Genomic DNA, 22,610 nt, shown 5'->3' with positions numbered 1-22,610 from the left:
TATACTTGTCCCTGGATAATCAAGCCTGTCCACGTTTCAAAAGCACTTCATTAGCAAGTTCATCATATTGTGATCTTTGGGCTATCACATTTTAAAATATTCACTGTACATGAACACTGCACTGCAATAAAATAAGGCCATTTAAAAAAACCCAAAGGCCCAATTAGATTATGTAAATATGAATTGAATACACACATAAATCAGTCAACAACCAACGCTCCTGGCAAAATGCCAGCCAACGGCATAGAAATATGAACAATGCCATCCTGAAGGGATACATTTTCTCTAGAGTCATCACATAGCAGACTAAACTAGTCATCCATGCTAACCTGACTTTCCTATGAGCAAGAAACCATCAAATTCAGTTATATTCTCAAAGATTTACTTAAACTTTTCTATTATCCAGAAATACTTTGACATTTTTTTTTTGCCACTTTTAGTTCAATTATGAGCATTCTTTGGTTTGCAGTTTAGAGAAAAGGAAAAGCCAGATCTAACACAAGTAGTAATTTAACTGCTCAATTATACAGAATATAAATGGATAATCTGGTTTGTGCTCTCAAATTATCAAGAGTTTATTATTACATGGTTCTCCATCATGAGGAAAATAATGACACTAAAAGTTGGGAACTTAAAGTCACCTTAAGGAACTAAATGGTGTCTACCTAGGCTTCTTCAATGCAGGAAACCACAAAGAAAAAGAGTTTGACAGCACTCTGGGAAAGCACACTATACAAACCAAGAGAGGATTTAGTGAATACAGTTTCTAAGGTATAGTCTATCTACTCCCCCCTCCAAAAAACCCTACAAACATCTGTGCTGCTCCTCATTTGCAAAAACATAACACATGAAACTTGAACTGTTCTAAATATACTCTCCACCGAGGTCTGTTCATAGCATCCTAGTAGCAAATAGGATGGCTTCCGTTTGTTGAAGCATCTAAAGGAAGCCTATTATGAGATATAATATATTTCAAAACCTGAAGAAAATGGTCAACCTTTGAAAATATATTTTACTTAAATAATCAAATTATAAAGAATAAGCAGGAAAAAAATTTACTATTAGTAAACAGATTTCTTGTTGATCAGATTAGCATATGCCCTGCTAAAATTTTTCACATAATTTTTAATCAATAGAGGGAATTTAATCACCTTATATTATTCACCCTGAAACCTGTAACTCTGTGGTGACAAAAATAATATCATGTTTTGATGTACTTTGCTAAACCTACTGTGTCCATCAGGAAACACACCCTATAGTCAAAGCAACAGGTTGTCTATATAACAAGCTGTGAGACCTGGTTATTTTCAGGAAATATGATATTTTAATGGAAAATGCCATTTTCCTACTACCCAATATATACAAAACATGAAAGAAAATCAAAACAAAAAAGTCCTACTAATATATTGAAACTATCTCTACAAATTCCATACTCGGCAAAATAAATATGGGCTTGATAAATATTGTCCTAATAATTTATTAATGTACAAACTGATTTAAGACTAGATTTAAGGCTAAAAACATCATAGTCCGCTCATGAGATTTTCTTGTTACACCGCGCATACACATACCAAAAATCTCACTATTATCTGAAGTGTTGCTAAATCATTACTGGTCACTAAGGAACACAAATCTGAAATTACTATCAATAAAATGACACAAGTTTGCATCTAGAATCCTAGCAAGATAAATTAAAACTATGTGTGTATATTCATTTGTAAGCTAGCTAAACTAAGCTTAATTAGAAAAGGCAACAAAATTTGAAGAAATAAATTTTAAAGATGATAGGGTGTTATGAAAGTACTGTTTTGTAATAATGTGTAATTTATAAAGATAGGGTGTTATTAATTATTAAATCATTAGTAAATCATAAAACTAATATTCTAGACACTTAGATTTCTTGTTTATCAGATTACTAGAAACCATCTATAAAGTCAACTTAATCCAGTTTATTGGTTAAAAAAAAAAAAGGCTTCCAGAGTCCACTAAGATTGAGCTATGTCAAGGTTTATAGAAAACCAACAGACTGCAGCACACCTTTGCTGTTTGTATCCATCACATCAACGTTCGACCCTAAAGTTGTATCCTCTCAGGGGAATGCTAAACATAAACTAATTTTCTCAAAGCAAAGATTACTTCTTGTCCCTGATGTTCCCCTGGTATCATCCTCAAGAATAAAAACACGATTAAGTGCCATTTTCCATTAATTTAACAATTCTGTGAAGCACCTACAACATTCCACCTAGACATAACTAAAATAAACAATAACAAAGAAAACAATACTCCCAAGACATGGTTAGTGTTTTCTTTCTACCTAACCCAAGATGGCTATCCCCAAAAACTATCTGCATAATTTAAGCAACCTGAAAGATGAGTGTCCATCCATTTATTCTACATCTCATATCCTCTTTTCTTTTTTGTTTTCTGGAAAGAAAATGCCAGAACAGATTGCCCAGAATGACTGCAAAGATTAAAATACTATTAACTTAAGTTGTTATTCTGGGAAATAAGTGAAAAATAGAACACATGGAAGAATTTGATCATATTAAGCACCTTTTCACTTAAGCCTTTGCATTATTCCACATAAATAAAAATAAGCTGTCAATTACAAAGGTAAATATAACCCCTGTTAATGAGTATCTACCATCTGACAGCAATCAAAGGGTAAAAATAATAACAAAGAACACCTTGAAAAGGATGTTTTCACTCCATGGTTCCTCATAGTACTCTCTCCATAAACATAAACCCATGCTCTCCCAGGTGAATCGATAACCTCAACTTTAATGAACTTCAGTCATTCTCACCAATGAGCAGATCTTAAACTGACATCATCCAAACTGTTCCTCCTGATACTCTATTTTCCCCATCCAACAGCGCTCTCCTCATTAATCTCATTTCCTTACTTCCATTAAAGACCTCTTCTACTCACCCTGGTTTTCTATCCCTCCATTGCTCCCTGGATGACAATTTGCTCCTCCACTTCCTGCTCAACTCCACAATGAACTAGGGTGGTGGGTGCAGCACACTATATACAAATATATACATGGAGGTGTAAGAATGTAGTCCTAAAACTTTAGTATTGAAAACCATTAGTAAATCAGTAATAGCTGGTTTGGGGGAAAATGCGTTGCAATGTTGCTACAACTGCTTTTCTTTGATTACTTGTAAGGCCGAGATTTTTTTCAGTGTATTAACATTTTATAAGAATAATCACATACACAAGCATTTTAGTAAAAAGAGAAAAAGAAAATATAGAAGAAAAAGAGAGAAGTTAAATGATTAAAAAGAGCATAAATTGCTATGTAAATACAGTAAGATATTAGCTACAGCATAATTTGGTACCAAGATTCCTAGTGGCTAAAGTGAAGAAGAAAATATACTTAATTTTGTTTGGGAAGGTGGGAGCAGCAGTCCATTCTCCAGCAAGAAAACTTCTTAGTTATTTAACATCTAAAAGATGTTTCTTAGTGACCAGAGGACAACATTCTCAGTAACAAGCAACACTAAATCTCCCAGAAGTATTCATTTGCTACAACTGTATTTCTTATTTTAAATTTCAAAAACTACAAGAAAATAATTCATGAAGCATAGTTTGGGTACATGAAATTTAGCATTGTATTACTAATTATTTCCTGCTTCTTCTAATCCTCTAGTTTTAGCTTGACAAATTTCTAGCTTGATCAAATTAAGATAAACTATAACTGCACATATTCAGTTTCTCAAACTCCTTTATTTTATACAGTTGCAAAAAAAGCCAGATCTATAAATATTATCTAGAAAAGATTAACTCAATAGTATGCCAGAGGCCCATACAAAGTTGTCCATCTCATGCTACAAATGAGTTAGATGAGTTAAAACCAAATATCTAACTATATTTTACATTGAAAATTGTTAAACTATCTTTCCAATATCAAGTGTTAAAATCAGCAGGTTTTCTACTGATGACTAACATTAGTTCTATTTTTATATGTGAATTTTGATAATAGCTTAGCTAACATCAACATTCTCCTCAAAGACCACACTTTTATATCTATAAGCAGAAATAAACTTACTCCCAAAAAGTATTATTTTGTCTTGTCATTTAGAAAGAACAAGTTAAAAAGTTCATTTTCTTATTCAAATTGAATGACTAATACAAACAATTTTACAAAAAAAATTATCACAGCTTTAGAAAAGTATTTGGGGCATGTAAACCTTCAGATATAGTAGAATTTTACCTGAATGAAAAATTTCAATACCATTTACAAATTATTACCACAAATGCCTTCACTTTTAGAAATGAATTCTGGAGTTTCATAAAGGGTAACAACGATTCTCTAAAAAAAATAGTTTTGCTTTGCCAGAATATGTTCCTACTCTTCTCTCCCAGATCTTACCTCTCTAAACTACAGACTTTAAAATTCAAGAAAATCTGAAAATAAGAGCCTGTGATCAAGATCTGATAATCCTATTTAACTATATCTAATATTTATGAGAATAATTCATATCAAAAAGAGTTTAAGTGTTGACAAACATGTGGAGAAAAAAGATGCATTGTATACTGCTGGTGGGAATGTAGACTGGGCCAATCCCTGTGGAAAACAGTATGGCAGCTGCTCACAATATTAAAAATAGATTTATCACATGACCTAGCAATTCTACACCTAGTTATCTACCTAAAGAATGCAACCAAAAACACGAATCTGGGTATGCACTTGTATGTGCATTGCAGCACTATAACAACCACAACCCAAGTGCCCAAGGACAGGAGTTAGAAAAATTATGCACAATGTGGCATATGTACAGTACTACACAAGCTACAACAAAAAAGATGAACACTTGCTATTTCTGACAATGGGTGGAACTGGAAGGGATAATGCCAAGTGAAATAAGTCAGAAAGAGAAAGAAGATAACAAGTAGTGTCACTTAAATGGAGAATACAGAGAAACAAAACCAAGGGTGAGATAAAACTAATAAACCCTAGAAAACTGACAGTAGAATCAAGGCCAAAAATGAGGGAGACATAATGGATGATGGTGGTGGGTGTGGTGTGAGAACATGCATCCAGTATGAACCTAATACTGTTGTGAACCAGATACTTCAATTAAAACAAAAAAGTAAAGCTTTGCATATACAGACACACACACTCACACATATATACATATACATATACGTATACATATACGTGTATATATATACATATACATATACGTATACGTATACATATACACACACTTAATAAGAGGTTCTAAATTAAAGAGGTAACACATACAATGGAAAGATGAATGAGAAGACATTAAGAAATTTCACAAATATATTTATAAAATTTTGCCTGAAGTCATCCTTTTCTTCCCATTCCCATTTTGAAAATAGACAAAACCTTCTTTACCATGATTCTATTTTACAAATGAATAAATTTTAATTCAGAGAGCTGAAAACCATAGTGGCACAACTGGGAGGAGAATCTTTTCAAAAGCTGGACAAGAAACCAAGTATTCTACTTGGCGGGTCAGGAGAGATCTGCCACCCATGTGGATCTCCTCCAGGGCAGGCGGGAATCGAACTCATGCGGAAGTGGGTTTAGATTTTCAGTGCTATGCTTTTAACCCGCTGCGCCACCAGAGAGGGCCCGTATTCTACTTTTTTATATCCTATAGGACTATGCAAATATTATCCAGATGCTCTTCTTCCATCTCTCAGTCAAGTAACCTAAGTATCTTGATATCAATGCATATTTCTTCCTATTAATGACATGGCATTTCAATGACTGTGACAAAATTGTGCTTCATTTTCTCATGAAAGCTATTTAACTATTTCACAATTTTCCTCTTCTAAAGCAATAAAATTACAATTATATAAAAAACACTCCTGAATTACCTCTAAATAATGGCCAAGTAATCTTCTCAACACTAATTTTTTCTAACATGTTTATTTCCCCACAACCTCATCAAAAGAACGTTTTCTCATTTCTTCATCTTGAAGGTTTCTTTCTAACTTGAAGAAAGTTCTCAAGTTCAGGCTCTTCATCAGGTTTTATGTTTATACTCCTAGTCTAAGTCAATAGCCTACTCATACATTTTGACCATTTTTTCTACTGGAGTGTTTGTTGTTTATTGTTTGTCTAAAAGTACTGAATATATCATTCATATAAGCTATTAATATTTTCTCCTGTTTAACATAATTACATTCATAGAGTATTTTGGCAGGTGAATCTAAAATATTTTACAGTTAAGTTTCTTTTATGACATCCAAATTGTGTATCAGGTTAAAAAATCTTTCCATCCCTCAAACAAAAGTTATGCCTACTTTTTTCCTAATACTTTTCTCATATTATTTATATAGTGAAATCTTTAAGGTGCCCAGAACTCATTTTTTTTTTATATTGTATGTTATGATCCTGATACACAATTCTTTTCAAATGGACAGTCAACTGTCCCACTACAAGCTGGTCCTGCTACCTAATGCCAACTGCAGTCATTCCACACTTCTAAACTCTGATTTCATACAGACAGGAAACTTTCATGTCTGCATTAAAGTGATTAGCTTTTGCAAAATACCTGGTATTGGAGAGGTTGTGTATTCTGTTTTCAAGATTTTATTTTATCCCAGCACCTGCTAAGATAAAAATAAAAGGAAATATGGGGAGTGTCAAACTTGACTATAATGTAGACCCTACAGCCATTTAAGCCACCAGAATAGTTTTACTATAAAGTATGTATGAATACTTGTGGTATGCACTGAAATTACCACCTAAATTGTTGCCTGTGTAAAGAAAGCACTTTTAGATGTCTTCTAAGCAGTGAAAACTATACAAAGATATGCACTGCATTTATTAAAATGGTGAGCTAGCTGCCTATTGGCCACATGGCAAGAACAGGAACATGGGAGGCTGAGGTTTATATTTAATCCAAATATTGAATTTCAATCTTTCCATTTACTTAAAAATACTTTTCCATGGACTAGTTAACCTAGTGTTCTCTTCCTGTTAATGACAATTTTTTTTTTTAAAGATTTATTTATTTGTACATACAGAACTGGGGTACAGGTCAGAGGCTCAGGCGCGGTGAGAGGCTTCACCAGAGACAGAGTGGGGAGCAGAACAGGCAGATCAACGAAGTACACTGCTGAGGGGAGCAGCGGGCGAGACAGGAGAGGTCTGCCACGCCATGTGGTCTCCTCCGGGGCAGGCAGGATTTGAACTCATGCGGAAGTGGCTTCAGCTTCTCAGTGCAGTGCTTTAACCCGCTGCGCCACCAGGGAGGGCCAATGACAATTTTTTAAAGGACATATATGTGTCTGAATTAAAAATAAAGGAAAGCCTAGAGAACAAAAATTTCCAGAATGTGTCCTGCACCACACTGTTCAGGGCAAAATTCACTACAACCAACAAAGAAGGTATGGCCTGACCATTGGCATCATGAATGTCCTTAGCCAGCAACAAGGAAGAACAAGCAACTCTTCTGATTATAACCCGCTTCCTCTAAAACAAAATAATGTACTATTGAATGGTAGAGAATTGTAGCCCTACTTCGAAATTCTATTTTTCATAATAGATTTATAGGTTAACACAAACAGGCAGTGTTTCTATTTTTGTCTACCCTATATTTGGTTAACAAGAGTCAGCTTCCTTGAACTCAATCACTTGCAAGTATGGTAACAAAATTGAGTTTCTGAGAAGCAGGCTGCCAATGAGCCAAAGTAATGTTTCCTTGCGAGGTATCTCCCTAAATAGCATGACCATCATCTTTCTCTAACTTCAAAAATAAACACTGACAAATACTTCAAACCCAGTACTGTCTGGTATTTATTCTGAAGACTTCTTGATAGTCTCCATGGCACCCCAGTAACTCTAATAATGTGAACAATGATAACACGGTTCTTCATGAAGTTTATAACCTATTAAAAACTGAGAGAAACAGTATTTTTGAAAGATTACCTAAGCGATATGTAACTTCCCCATTCTTCTAATTATTACAAATTCTATTTCCATTTTAAGTTGAACTCTGTTTTGAGTGGTCCTCTCCGCCCCACCATGGATACCGTCTCACTGGGTGCCCTAGCACCATGCCTTTGCCCTGTGGAGGGGTCTGGGAAGTTCCTGGTATATCCACAGAGGAACTACTGAGCAGCCACTACTGCTTCCATTACACAGGGACAGTTTACAAGAAAGTTCCTTCTAATCAGGAATTGTGCTTTCCTGAAAAGAAAAGTTTGCTTTCAAATGCTATAAACATAAATTGACTAGGTTTTTGGTTTTTTGCAACATGTAATACAAAGTTCACAGAAATATTTGTGCTTCACTGAAATTAAGCATTACATTTTTATATTAGTTCTTTTATTTTTATATTTTACCTTTTATGTTTATTTTATATTTCTTCCTATAGTTTATAAATTTCAAAAAGCCACCAAAATGCGGGGAAGAAGCAAAATTAAGAGAGGAGAAAATTTTCATGAAGGCATTATAATACATCATAAGGAAAATTTCCTTCCTAAGTTTAAGGGGCCAGGAAAAAACGTCACATAAGATATGGGGAAAAGAAAGGATTTACAAATATCATACATGGATTTAAAAAGTAAAAGTCATTCAACTCCTAATTGAGAGCTGAAAACTATGGAGACAGGGAAAAAATGATCATAAAGAGAAGGGGAGCAGAGGAAAGATCAGAGAATGTCATACAATATTTTTATTTATATAAATGAGATAAACCTTAGTAAAAGAGGGCTTTGTATATTACCATTCTGGTAAAGTTACATATAATATCTAGAAATATCTAGTATTCTACAACTGTCATGCAGAATGGTAGAAGTAACAATCACAGATGATAAAGAAAACACAGAAAATGCTTGTTTAAATTATCTGGAAAAAAGAAGACTTATTTTAAACATTTTTCATCTCAGCACTTGTCCCACACTCATGTATTAGGGAAAATGCTATATATTACAATAATCAGTCTACTAACCCACTTAACTTTCTAAATAACCCAAAACAGTCTTGGAAAGTAAGAGAGCTTTTATTCTTCAAGGTCACTGTCATTCTTCCTCAACACCAAGGGACTTTACAACACTGTCACTGATGTATGTCAACTATGGTTCACACACAACACTTACTGAGCTATCTCTACTCAGAAGTTGAATTATATTTCCTTCTTTAACCCTTCCCTTCAAATATACGATTAAAAATTAAAACACAGGCCCTCCCTGGTGGCACAACAGGTTGAAATGCAGCACTACGAAGCTAACTGCAGCTGCTTCAGCACAAGTTTGATCCCCGGCCAGGGAGGTGACTCAAGTGGTGCAGCAGACCTCTCCTGTCTCCCTGTTGCTCCCCCCTCAGCAGCTCAGCAGTGTATTCCAGTCTTCCTGTTCTGCTCCCCACTCTGTCTCTAGTGAATCTTCATTGCTCCTGCACCTCTGGCCTATATCCCCAGCTCTGTGAGCATAAATACATCTTTAAAAAAATTAAAACATACATGTATGTGTGTGTGTAAAAATATATTACAGGCTATGAAAGAGAATAAAGAATTTACAAGTAACAATTTTAGAATATAATGATCATACTTTGGGGTAGCCTCAGGCTCTCTTAAGGACACAAATTCATCTTCAGCCACCAAAGAAGCAGTGAGAGAAAAGCAGAAAATCAAAAAATTATTCAATATTTACAGAGCACCAAGTACACAGCAAGCAGGGTAAAAATCAGTCCCTAACCTGATAGAGTTTAGGATAATCTGAAAATTAGGATAATCTGAAAATTAACAAGTTAATTGTGCTAAGACAAATAAGTAAAGGGTAACCACAGCATTTAAAAAAAAAAAAAAGTTAACTCTGCCTGTGTTTAGAAGACTTGGAGGAAGCTATGGGAAATGCTGAAGTTTCCTGGGAGGGACGCACAGTGGACTCTCATCCCAAAACTGCTTCTTAAAAATGGGGTAAGAATTAACTGTAGGGAGGAAAGGAAAGAGGAAAAAGGTACTCATGGAGAAAGAATATTTAAGAAGTTGCAAATTTTTAGCTGAAAGAACTAGAACCAGTGGAATACAGAAAACCATTTTCCCCATTAAGTTTGAAAAATATGTAAAAGAGAATTAAAAATTGAATAAGATGCTCAACTTTTAGCCATAATATGAAAACAAAAACTGATTCCTTTTTCATCTATCAACCTAGAAAAATTTTAGATTGTAGGAAAACTGACCTAATAAATACTGTGAACAAATATATATGACACATATACATAAACTTTTAAGTTTGTTACTCTACAATTCTATGCATATGACTTTATATATAAAAATAAAACACTGTGTATTGATGTTTATAACACTGGGAAAAATCTAACTTTAAAAAAGATCAAGTAACATGTTGATCCATCAAAATAATAAAATCCTGCACAGACATTAAAAAGGATGATTTGGGCCTCCTTGGTGGCCCAGTGCTATCAAGCTATCACCAGCCACTATGGCATGAGTTGAACCCGGCCAGGGGGGCTGATCCACATGGCACAGCAGACCTCTCCTGTCTTGCCCACAGCAGAATATTTCAGTAGATCTGCCTGTTCTGCTCTCAACTCTGTCTCTGGTGAATCCTCTTACCTCCTGCATCTCTGGCATATACCCCAGGTCTTGTATGTATAAATAAATATATTTAAATAAATGAAGAATGAGGTAAGATGTGGAAGGATATTCATAAAAAATTGTGGGTAAAAATAGTTTTTAAAGAACCGAAACCTGCAGACGTCAATATTTCCAGTCTTGTAAGACAAGACAAGGTGAAAACTGTTGTTTTGCTGACTTCCTGGGCCTTTCTGACCAACCTTTCTGAATTACCCTTTATCAGCTACAGTGACCCTAAATACTAACTCAACAATAAATTTATCATTTGTCATTTGTATTAATAAGTTACCCAATTAAAGTTCAAATATCTTTAAAAAAAATCTACTTTCTTTGCAATTACCCAGAAGTTTCACCTAGCAAATAAAAAAATATATGTATGTTTATTTACCTGGGTAAATCCTTTTTTAAAAAAAAAAAAAGAAGAAGAAGAAAGAAAACAAAAGAGGGGAAGTAGGAAGCTCAGGTCTGTACACTGTGATTCCTGTTTAAAATTATCTTCAAGATGTATGGGTTATCAGGATCAGCAATCTATCACAAGCACCTTCAAAATATATTTATAATAAACATCTGGAAATGCCTAAAAGCTAAGTTAACATTAGATCTGGCATTGTGCACCTCTCCAAATTGCAAGATAGAGTTAAAGAGTTCACCATTGATTCTAGACCACATGATCTGGACCTGGTAAATGTGTAAGAGCACACAGGATAAATTTAGAAATAATAGTAGTTAAGTGTTTTATCATTCAAGTGAGTGAAGCAGAAGTTAATGGATAAGAACATGTTGATGCTCTCAATTTGCCCGCTGCTAAAACAGGTCAGAGACGTAGTTGTGTCACTTCGCCTCTTTAAACTGCAGTTATCTCACCTGAAAGATGAGGATAAACAACTGTACCCACCTTCTGGGGTCATTGTAAAGACTAACCTGAAAATGCATGTAAAGTATTTAGTACAATCACTTCCACAGCAAGATGGTCACGTTATTAAATACTGTTACTAGATATTAATGCATTTGTTAGATGGTACAGAATCACTTTCAAAAATTCTGCCTGTATTCTTAGCCATTAAAAAAGATCATGAAGATCTCAAAATTTGAAAATCATCTTCAGCTATTCAGCAAAATTTTACTTTCCTGGACCAGCCATACTGTGTTTTCACAACTTTTAAGAATATTGTTCCCTCTCCTTAGAACATTCTCAGCCCATATCATACTCTCAAGGTTTTGACTGGTTTAATTTGTAAACATCACTTCCTCATGAAGGAGCCCTTCCCAAATCCTCTTGCCTGATTAGGTGTCCCTATCTGATGTTTATGTATCTATCTTATGGGAATACTATGAGTAATCCATTTTTTTTTTCAATTAACTGTGAGTGTTTTAGTTAATGTATATCTTATTTACTCTTTCTCCAATGCTGGGTTCCTGACAAAGAATGGAAGAACCTATATAAATACTTATTGAATTAAATGAATGCAAAAAGGCTAGACATGTTGGTTAATTATAATCTAGTAAATGCTCCACGTTAAGAACAACTATAGTTGCTAACAAGCTTAGTATTTCAGCACTACCTATTATTCTCTGTTGGTAAGACTGGATCAGGCCTATCATATGCTCTGTATATGATAAAATGGTACACAGAATGGTTACTTTTGAGTATCTGTTATTGCCTGGCCTTCATCCAAGATGTTTTTTGAAGAATGTCACAGCTTTAAGAGAAAACAAAGCAAGAAAAAAATACACAATTTACCCCATCAAAAAATGGGCAGTAGAGCTAAAAAGACACTTCTCCAAAGAGGAAATGCAGATGGCCAACAGGCATATGAAAAAATGTTCAACATCACTCGTAATAAGGGAGATGCAAATTAAAACCACAATGAGATACCACCTCACCCCAGTGAGAATGGCACATCTTCAAACAACTAGCAACAACAATTGCTGGCGAGGATGTGGAGAAAAAGGAACTCTTCTGCACTGCTGGTGGGAATGCAAACTAGTACAACCACTATGGAAAACTGTCTGGAGGTTCCTCAAGCTGCTAAACATGGAGCTTCCCTACGACCCAGCAATCCCACTCCTAGGTGTCTATCCAAAAGACACAAAAACACTGATTGAAAAAAATACTTGTACCCCCATGTTTATTGCTGCTTTATTTACAATTGGAAAAACATGGAAGCAGCCCAAATGCCCAAAAGTAGATGACTGGATTAGAAAGATGTGGTACATATATACAATGGAATATTACTCAGCAACCAAAAAAGAGAAACACATGTCTTTTAGCAACTTGGATGGAGCTGGAAAAGATCATGCTTAGTGAGATAAGCCAGAAAAAGAAAGAAAAATACCGGATGGTTTCACTCATAGCAGGAGTATAATGGACCAGGCGAGAAAATAACAAAAATAATGAACAACCACAGAGACATTCTGTGGGGGTGGAGTGGGGAATGGTATCAAAAACGGGGTGTGTGGGGGGAGAAGTGCACTGGACTATGGGGATGGTACAGGGGTGATTTCGTTATGGGAAACAATCGAGATGGAAAAAAAAAATGTTCAAAATAATGTAAAAATAAACTTTGTAAAAAAAAAAAATACACAATTTACCAATTAAGAATCCTGTGGGCCAGAAAAGTTAAATGAAAGGTAGAAGCAAACTGAGTAAAGATCTAGGTTTCCCATTCTTCAATTTCTCTTTTCATTATAGAATCTTTTGGGGGCATTGAGAACCACTGTTCAAGATATTATAGGCAATAACACTGAAATGCAACATGTAATCATTCAACATTATCAAATCACTAGAAAGATTTCCACTGTATTAGAAATTCAGGAGATAAGGCCTGGGTGTTTGCATGTTGAAAAGTTCCATGGGTGATATTTAACCCAACAAAGATGAAAATACCCCAAATGTAATCACTCAATCAATTATTGTCACATGTCTGCTCTATCCCTTCCAGTGTTACCGTTCTCAAGGCTCTTAGGAGAACACAGATTTACTCATACAAATCAATTATGGAAGAAAATAAGACTATGTATAATGAAATGCTGTTCAATGAACACAAATTAAGCACTAAATTCAGAAAAGTGAGACAGAAGCACAGGCTTGAGAATTCAGTTATCTGTGGAGATAGAATAATGGGTAGGTAGGCCTCTTCTAATAAAAAAGGATTAATAGTTTTCAAACAGTACACCTAGTAGGAATTGCAAGGATGCTGTGAAAATGCCTTTGAGACCAGGTTGAAGGTAGAAAAAGGACACTTTCCCATTTCAATGGGAACTCCATCCTGACCTTTGACAGTAAACTCCTGCCTAAAATTCATTTTAACGTAATTCCAATGGTTTAACCGTTTGAAACTCTTATTCACAAATAAGTAAAAGAAATAAAATCAGAGCTGAAGTAACTCATCCCAAAGACACAACACTAATTAGTAATCTAGAACCCAGGTCCCACAACTCCCAGTGCCCTTTCACCACTTGGCACCACATTCCAAAGGAGCGGATTCTCACTGTACATGCCATATACTGGCCTGATCAAAACAAACCCCCAAAACCAGCAGTCTTATTTTCATGTCATGTTCCTCAAACTGGCCAGGGACTATAGAGGGGCCACGAGGAAGAAGAGAAGAGCCTAAGTCAACACCACAAAATATAGCCACCCTCTCATAACATTCTTCAAAGTAATGTTTTAGGAACACCTTTTAAAACATTAAAACCTGGGCCTCCCTGGTGGCACAAAGGGTTATCAAGGTATAAGTAGCTGCTGAAGCACCAGTTCAATCCCCAGCTAGGGAGCTGACCCATATGGTATGGTAGACCTCTCCTGTCTCTCAAGCTTTCCCCCTCATTGGTATATTTCAATGAATCCACCTGCTCTGCTCCCCACTCTGGCTCAGGTGAATCCTCTCATACACACACCTTCCCCAGTACCTTTGGCCTATGCTCTAGCTCTTGTGTGCATAAATAACTAAAATAAATCAGGAAAAAAAATTAAAACCTGATAAAAGATTCTATGGTGGGCCTGAAAGGGGACTTCTCAGGTAGGACTGTTGAGTCATTTTCTATTTAAGGAAGTAGTAAAAGAATGCAAATGCAAAGTCGGTGCTACACAACAGAAAGCTCTGAAATCTAAGACAAATTTTATTTGTTGAAATGCAGTGCTTCCACTGAACAAAGTTTTGGGGAGAATATTAGGGAGTATTATCTCTCTCCCAAAGACTAAGCTGCACAGCAAGGTGCCCCACTGAATGGACCTACTTACTGCTTCTCTTCTGCAGCACCCAAGGAATAAAATTGCTGATTTCACTCTCGTGCACACAGGTACTACTAGAGTGCTTTAAAAATGCTTCTGCTATCAATTTGTTACTCCCCATAACATCCCTTTAATACCCACATTATCACCTTCAGATTGTTCAAAGAAACAGCCACAGAAGTAGGTACCAAAGTCAGTCAGGTAACTAGAATTCATAATGTTCAGGCTCAACGTTCAATCCAAACACAGTGATATAAGCATAAATCTCAATCCTAACATTTATATTTTTATCACACATTTACTTCAGTAGCCATACCTTGATTTTCACAAGGCATTTAAAATAATATAACCCTTCAAATCATATCTCAAAGGACATGTCTAAAAGGAATCTGCTGTGAATGGCTCCCTCTTCCAACTTCTCTACTTCTATTCATGGCACTGCTCTTGATAACTTAAACTCACAATTTTGCCATTCCACCCCTTTACCATATCTAGCTAAGCACTTTAAATTAAGAGCTCTCTCTGGTCATGGTATTCCAGAACAACAACAAGAAAATTCCATGGCTCCCCGCTGCCTAGCAAACAAAATCCAATTTCCAAAGCCAACACAGAGCATTCAGAGGTCTCCAAAATAGAAGTCCAACCTGCCTACCATTACTACCCCATGCACAGAACAAATAATAGCTAACGTGTAAGTCTCACTGTTCCCCAAACACACTCAATGCTTATTATTAAGCACATGACACTGGGAAAGTCACTTAACATGAACATCATTTTACTCAACAATAAAATGGGTATATTAATATTTGCTTAGAAGATGAACCAAGGTCATGAAAATGGGAGAGTGGCTATAAACTCTAAGGTACTATAAAAATGCAGACATTATCATTATGTCATATTTATGGTAATTTTATTTTATACCTGCCTTGTTACAGAAAGGATATAAATCAGCTCACACAAGACTCAAAATAACAAGTTTAAAGATGGAAGCAATAAAAGAGGTACAAAACAAAAAACTAAAGACAAAAAATGGCACTGGGAATGAGATTTAAAAGTGTAATATATCTGCCTATCTATTCTTTGAGTAAAAATTCAGCAAAAAACTTTATAGTTTTAAGGAAACTGTCACTAGGTAACTAAAGACTGAAAACAAAGCCACTAGAAACAACAGTTCCTCCTGTAAAGATCTGGTAAGAATTTCTCCTGAAGTTCCTTATTCCATGTAATGGAACTACAAGTAGCCTCAACATCTTTATCATGGGTTATCAAATTCAAAGCCTCCTGTAGTCAGGTAATTATCTTACTATATTTGTACCATTTAAGCAGTTGGTCAACTAACCACATATCTCACTTTTATATTCTAGTTTCCATGGATCCAATCTCTCCCTTCCTATTTCAAGTCACCTTACACACCACCATGTTAATACTAAAACATGACAGGATTCCTTACTCAAAAACCTCCAACAACCTCTCCCCTTACCTTACAGGAGAGAGATGAACTCAACCTGCAATGCCCTTTCCTATCTTCCCATTCTCTAACTCATTTTACCCCTTTTAAGCACAATGTTAAAATCTCACCTTCTACTTGAAATCTTCTCTGACTAGCAGCAAAGGGAGAGATTGGGGGCTTGGGCAGGAGGAAACTACTAAATCTTGTGTTCTCCTGTTACTCAATAGTTAAGAGACTGAAGGCAAGTCACTCAACCACTATGAGAACAATTCCTCATCTGCAAAGGCTCTAGGATAGGTTGTATCTAAATTACTTGCAGCTATAACAGCTGTAGGATGTTTTAGGTCCTTAACTTGAACACACCCTGATGGCAAATCTGATCATAATTATCTGTTACATATATAGCTATATACATTGTTTTAAATTTTCCCTAATTTAGTAAACATATCAACTCCTGCACAGCAGACTCTTACATCTGTTACCCAAAGACAACTGTCACAAAACCAGGTGTATAGTAGATATATTTTGTAAGCTAAGACATGCTTAATTATTTTAAAAACTGATTACAATAAACTTAGTTAATGCAGAATGAATCAGCAAAAAAGCAGTTTTTTTCCATTAAGCAATTAAAATAATTATAAAACAGGAAAATAGCAAAGTTAACCTCTCCCTTGAAAATAAGGACTTACTCTGTAGATTACAAAGCCAGTTAGCAAAACAAAAGGTGTTCATGTGTTAAAACACAAGTAAGGGCCCTCCCTGGTGGCCCTTAGGAGTTAGGACACAGCACTGCAAACTAGCTGCAGCTGCTTCAGTGTGACACCCACCACCCCCCAACCCCCAGCCTCAGAAGTGACCCACATGGCGTGGCAGACCTCTCCTGACCCTCCCATTGCTCCCCTCAGCAGTGTACTTCGTCCATCTGCCTTCCTGTTCCCCACTGTCTCTAGTGATTCTTCTCAGCACCCCTGCACCTCTGGCCTGTAGGCCAGTTCTGTATGCATAAATAAATAAGTCTTAAAAAAAAAAATACACACAAGTGAGTTGTTTAAATACAACATGTCCATTTCCTAGTTCTACTTTGTATTTCCTAATGCAAAGAGAACACTCATTAGCTTAAAAAAACAGGCTTACCATAATGCTAATTTTACTGATTTACCTTTATACATATTGCTTAGATTCAATGTAAAAACTAATAAAGTTACACAGATAATTATGGCAAAAAATCATGTAACAAACTAATTGTATTTGCAATGACTTTCAATATAGCAGTCAACATATAGCATCTACTACCACTCATAATGAGTTTAGTTTTGTGCTTTTTACATTATATTGTCTGTTTTTCTGGAGAAATATCCAGTTTCCTAGACAGTACTTTAAGATAAGATGATAAATATATAGGTTTGCTGATTCTTCTTTTGCTCATAACTAATCCTGTCAGCAAAAATCTAGGCAACACTGAAAACTTGAGCATCTGCTCAACTGGAGAATAAATGAAAAACAAAGGAGCAATATCAGTCACCAAGCACAAACAAGCTATCCTATCAGTGCTCAGTAAATTAACACCTAAAGTAAAAACAGAGAACCTATAAACTACATGTACACACACCCTGAATTCTTCAAATTCAAGGTTCTAAAACTTAAAGACAATTCTCATATTCCAAACTCTAAATATACTGTAAATGGATCAGCAAGTGAGACAATGGATCCATTGAGACTATTTTGTTTCCATTGCTATTATTGCCGAAAAAGTTTACAGGGCTCATGATCAGTTCAGAACACAGGGAGAAATATTTCAGCACAAACAAAACTGATTGAGTCCTAAGAAATAAAAGCTTACAAAGGCATTCGATCATCTTTATTCACAAAATGTCAATGAAGTACAGAACTGTTTAGCAAAAGGACACTTATTCTCTATGAAACTATGATTAACTTTCTCAACCTTGATTCCACCCAAAAACATGTTTATCTTTTTTAAGCAACACAATAAAGATTAAGAATTAAGCAAATATCTGACCCAAAGAGTGCTCCCACACCCAGGAAAAGAAGGAAAGGAGGAAGAATTAATTCCAAAGAGATAAAAATCAAATCCACATACTATAATGCCCAATACTAGAGTTCCTTGTATTAATAAAATAACAAAGACGTTTGTTCCGGCATTTAACATTAAGGAAAGCATTAAGAAAGAAGAACACAGGTTACCCAAAAAGGGTGATGTTTTGTTCACTTCTGTAAACAGTGATTATTTGAATGCAACCTCTTCCATTAGGAAAAACACATCTCCTCTTAAAGTCTTAACTAATCACAGATACTATATAATTAAAGCAATATTGTAGTATAAAAGCAAGGTAATGACAATCACACCAGCATTTTATTTTATTTATTTTAATTTTTATTTATTTGTGCATACAGAACTGGGATACAGGCCAGAGGCTCAGGGGCGGTGAGAGGCTTCACCATAGACAGAGTGGGGAGCGGAGGGTGGGTCAGGAGAGGTCTGCCACGCCATGTGGTCACCTCCATGTGGTCACCTCCGGGGGCAGGCGGGAATCGAACTCATGCGGAAGTGGCTTCAACCTCTCAGTGCTGTGCTTTAACCCGCTGCACCACCAGGGAGGGCCACACACCAACATTTTAAAAATAATTTTTATAGTGTTTGAAAGATTAATATGCAAACATGAGTTGTGGGTTTTCAACATTTAAAACACAATAAAAATAACTAAGAATATGGCAATCACCACTACATAACATTATAGTCTTCCTAATACAAATGAAACATATCCACGAAAGTGAGTAATTTTAAAACCACAACTTAAACATGTACACACATACAACTAAACTCAAGATCAAACAATACAGACTCAAGAAACTTCAAGCTGTCATATTTAATAAAAAGGCAGTTGCTATTTAGAATCAACTGCCTAAGATATTCAAGGCTCTTTTAATCATCTTTAGTAACTTGATAAAAATAATGTGAAATTCTCAGTCCAAAACTTATTAAAACCCATTGGTCAGATGAATAACAGATTAACAATTACTTCAAAGAAGGCAGTAATTAAACACAATTTATTCTGCTTTATACTACTTATCTGTGAGTAGTAAATTAAACATAAAACATAGTATTACACCATTTAAACATTAATAATGATGTTCATTTTTTCTCTGGCTGCTGGGATTTCTGACAATGCTAAAATGAAAGGCATTAGAAGACTGGGGAAGAGGTCAGTAATGTAGAGATGGCTTGGAAGCAGAACAGTTCTTCAGAAATTAAAAACATTTGGTCAGTTGTCACATGAATTTTTAAGATCTAAAATCAAAAGTACCATTATAATAAATAAATGGAACAAGCTCAGAAGGGAAGTGACAATGGGTTTTCTGAAAACCTGTGGGAAGCCACCTATCATGTGCAACAAGGGCAGGTAATAAAGACCAAAAGTAACCTAAAACACTCTATGAAGCTTGGCTGATAAAACAAGAATAAAGCACAGCAATTTTACTGCATTCTAATCATCACTTGCAGATAAATTAGTTAAAATACACAGAAAAATGTCTAACAGGAAACCTACTGATAAGTCAAAACTTATGTGGACTCACCACTTCACAATGGAACAAGTTTAAAAATCAAATACATAAATTTGTCCCAACTAATTCAATATATTCCACAAAGAATTCCAAATTATTTTTTAAGAATGGTTTGCAAAGCACATGCTTTCCTCCAAATATTTTAAACACCATAATTTCAATCTATGAGAATTTATAGTCCTTTCTCTTCAACTTCCCTTTATTCATTTAAATAGATTCTATGGCAAATAATCTGTCTTTAGTCTGAACTGTGCTCTAAACCAAGAAATGATGCTTTCTTATCAATTAATGTGGGATCACAAAGACTAATGGAATATTGGTTCACAAAGAATCCATCTAAAATAAGCACACATATGGATGACTTTTATGATTATACTTGTATAAAACTCACAGTCTCTATTTAGAATTTGGGAAAATATATTGTCACAATAGCATGGAAAGCTAAGCAAAATATAAGGTCTGTTAACAATACTCATCCTTCTCTGTATTACAAAAATTGTAACAAAAAATTGAAATTTTGTTTGTAAAATGCACTGTACATTTTATCATCTTGAATAAAATATCTACACCCTCAGTAGTGGCTAAATTGCAGCTATAAAGGAAATTGTACTGAGATAAATGGTTTCCCTATGAGAAGGTTTCACTGCTACACTTCACCTCAGTACAATAAATCAAATTAACTACACCTTGTCCTCTGTTCAGTGACATCATCAGTTTGACCACATCTTGGGAATTGGGGGCAAAAACATATGCTATTTAAGGTATGAAATCATATCACTGCTTTTTGTCTCTGAAGCACTCATTCACCTGAAACTTCCTTGTGAACACTAGCTTGTTTTTGTTTCCCCCATCTGCTTTTAGGGTCTACCTGCTGAAGGTGAAAGTGGAAAAATGGTGAGAACTGGTTATATGAAATTAGCTTACTTTTAGTCCATCAAATCTAGAGTTTTATAACAAATTAAGTTGAAGGCTACCTCAAAAAAGCATGTGGCTAACAAATGGCCATAAAATGTCTTGAATATAATCTCAAAGATCTAGCACATCAGTGCTAAGCAACATTTCCCTAAAATGGTACTAGAAAAGGGGTTTAAAAAAAAGAAAGCCACCAAACAGCACTACATTTAAAAAAAAAATTAAAAACTACAAACACAAAGTAAAAAGGAAAGAAAACCACCAAGGAAAACGTCAAAATCAAAATTATTGCTTTTTCCAAGTAATAAAAGTTAATCTGTCTTTCACAATCTCACTCTCCTAAATCTACATACAACATGAAATCAATCTGACAACTTAAAGAAGAGGGCGGGTGTGCTGGGAGGGGAATAAGTTCCAAGATCAGGTGGACACAATGCCTGTTTATTCTTCTATGTTCACACATCTAACCATGAAACAGCCCTCAAAGGCATCATAACCCCATTTCTGTTTTCAAGAGTGCTACAATTAAAATAAGCAAGTATGTGACAGTGAGAACACAAAATTTTAAATTAGAATGAAGAGACAGAAAAGGGAACACAGCACTGAGAAATGGTGAAATTGTTAAACTGGAATTTCTAAAATACTTAACTATTCCCCAACTCCTAGAAACAAAACTACTTTACAAATCCTGCAGACCTCTACAAAGTAGAGTTTAACTTAGGGGGTTCAATCACAAAGTGATTCATTTTATTAAACCAAAACAGGTTTCACATTCGCCTCTGAAAACGAGAAGACAGAATTTTTTTTCCCCTTAGGCCCAGTAGTACTGCAAACTATAAGTAAGTCTTCTTAAGAAACGACACAGGGCAGAGTTGATGCTTAGCTAGGAGCTGTTTTAATGCTAGTGAGGCCCCAAGAGGACTTGTTTTGTCCGCGGAGGAGGGGTTCAAATGTGGAAGGGGGGGGCATTTTGGATATTAGTAAATAAATCAAGCGGCAGAGAACATGAGGCCTAGGCAACTGCTGGAGGAGCCAAGGCCTAGCTCTCCCGTCTCTTCCCAACACAGCCTGGGTTTGATCTCAAGAGCCCTGTGGATTGCCAAGGAAAAAAAAAAAAAAAAAAGAATCATATCGAACCACAAAAGCACATGGGGCGAATGTAAAATATAAACACGGCGTTGGGCTGTGAGTGGCTGTTATTAAAGGTCTGAATTACTAAACATGAGAGGCGGGGAAAGCCAGGCGGCCATTTCAATAATATAAACCTCCCCGAATTAGACATTATTCAAATGAGAGAGGTTAGCCTAAGCCGAGGGTGGAGAGGACCCAGCACCCAGCTCCTAAACCCCAGCGCAGAGTCCGGGAGGGGATCCCCAGCCCCTACCCAACTCCCACTGGAGAAGGGAAAGCAGAAACATTATCAACTTGTCAGGCAGCCACCTCCGGGGCAGGAGGGCAGGTCTGAACGTCCGACTTGGGGGGAGGCCTCGGAGCACTGAGAGGCCTGAGAGCCAGAGTCGGATCAGTGGCGGGGGTGCCCGGAACATGGAAAGACGGGAAATGATCACGTCTGGCACCTCCAACCCTGTCCCCCCGGGACACACGACCGCCCGGGAATAAGGGGCTTTTCCAGGACGCACGGGAACTGAGGGACGACGGCCCCTAACACATGGGGCGGCCCGCGAGAGCACCCCCTTAAGGAAGGGAACTTTCCCCGAGGGCTGCCTGGCCCCCCTGTTGTGTCCCCGAGGGGGCGTCCCCGCCCCCGACGCCCCGAGAGGCCATCGCATCGCGCCCACGACCGCTCGCCCCTACCCACCTCGAGAGCAGGCCCGGCTCGGGTCAGGC

The 22,610-nt window shown here is 36.2% G+C and overlaps 1 protein-coding gene across 1 annotated transcript in view; it reads right to left on the bottom strand.

Annotated features, from left to right (window-relative positions):
* POU2F1 (POU class 2 homeobox 1) overlaps nucleotides 1-22,610 on the bottom strand; it is a 139,873-nt gene that overhangs the window by 116,458 nt on the left and 805 nt on the right. The gene's annotated exons all lie outside the window — the stretch shown is intronic.

The sequence above is a fragment of the Condylura cristata genome, unplaced genomic scaffold (genome assembly GCF_000260355.1).
Source record: "Condylura cristata isolate star-nosed mole 26May11 unplaced genomic scaffold, ConCri1.0 scaffold00024, whole genome shotgun sequence".
NCBI lineage: Eukaryota > Metazoa > Chordata > Mammalia > Eulipotyphla > Talpidae > Condylura > Condylura cristata.
This window is presented reverse-complemented; position numbering and strand designations above follow the sequence as displayed.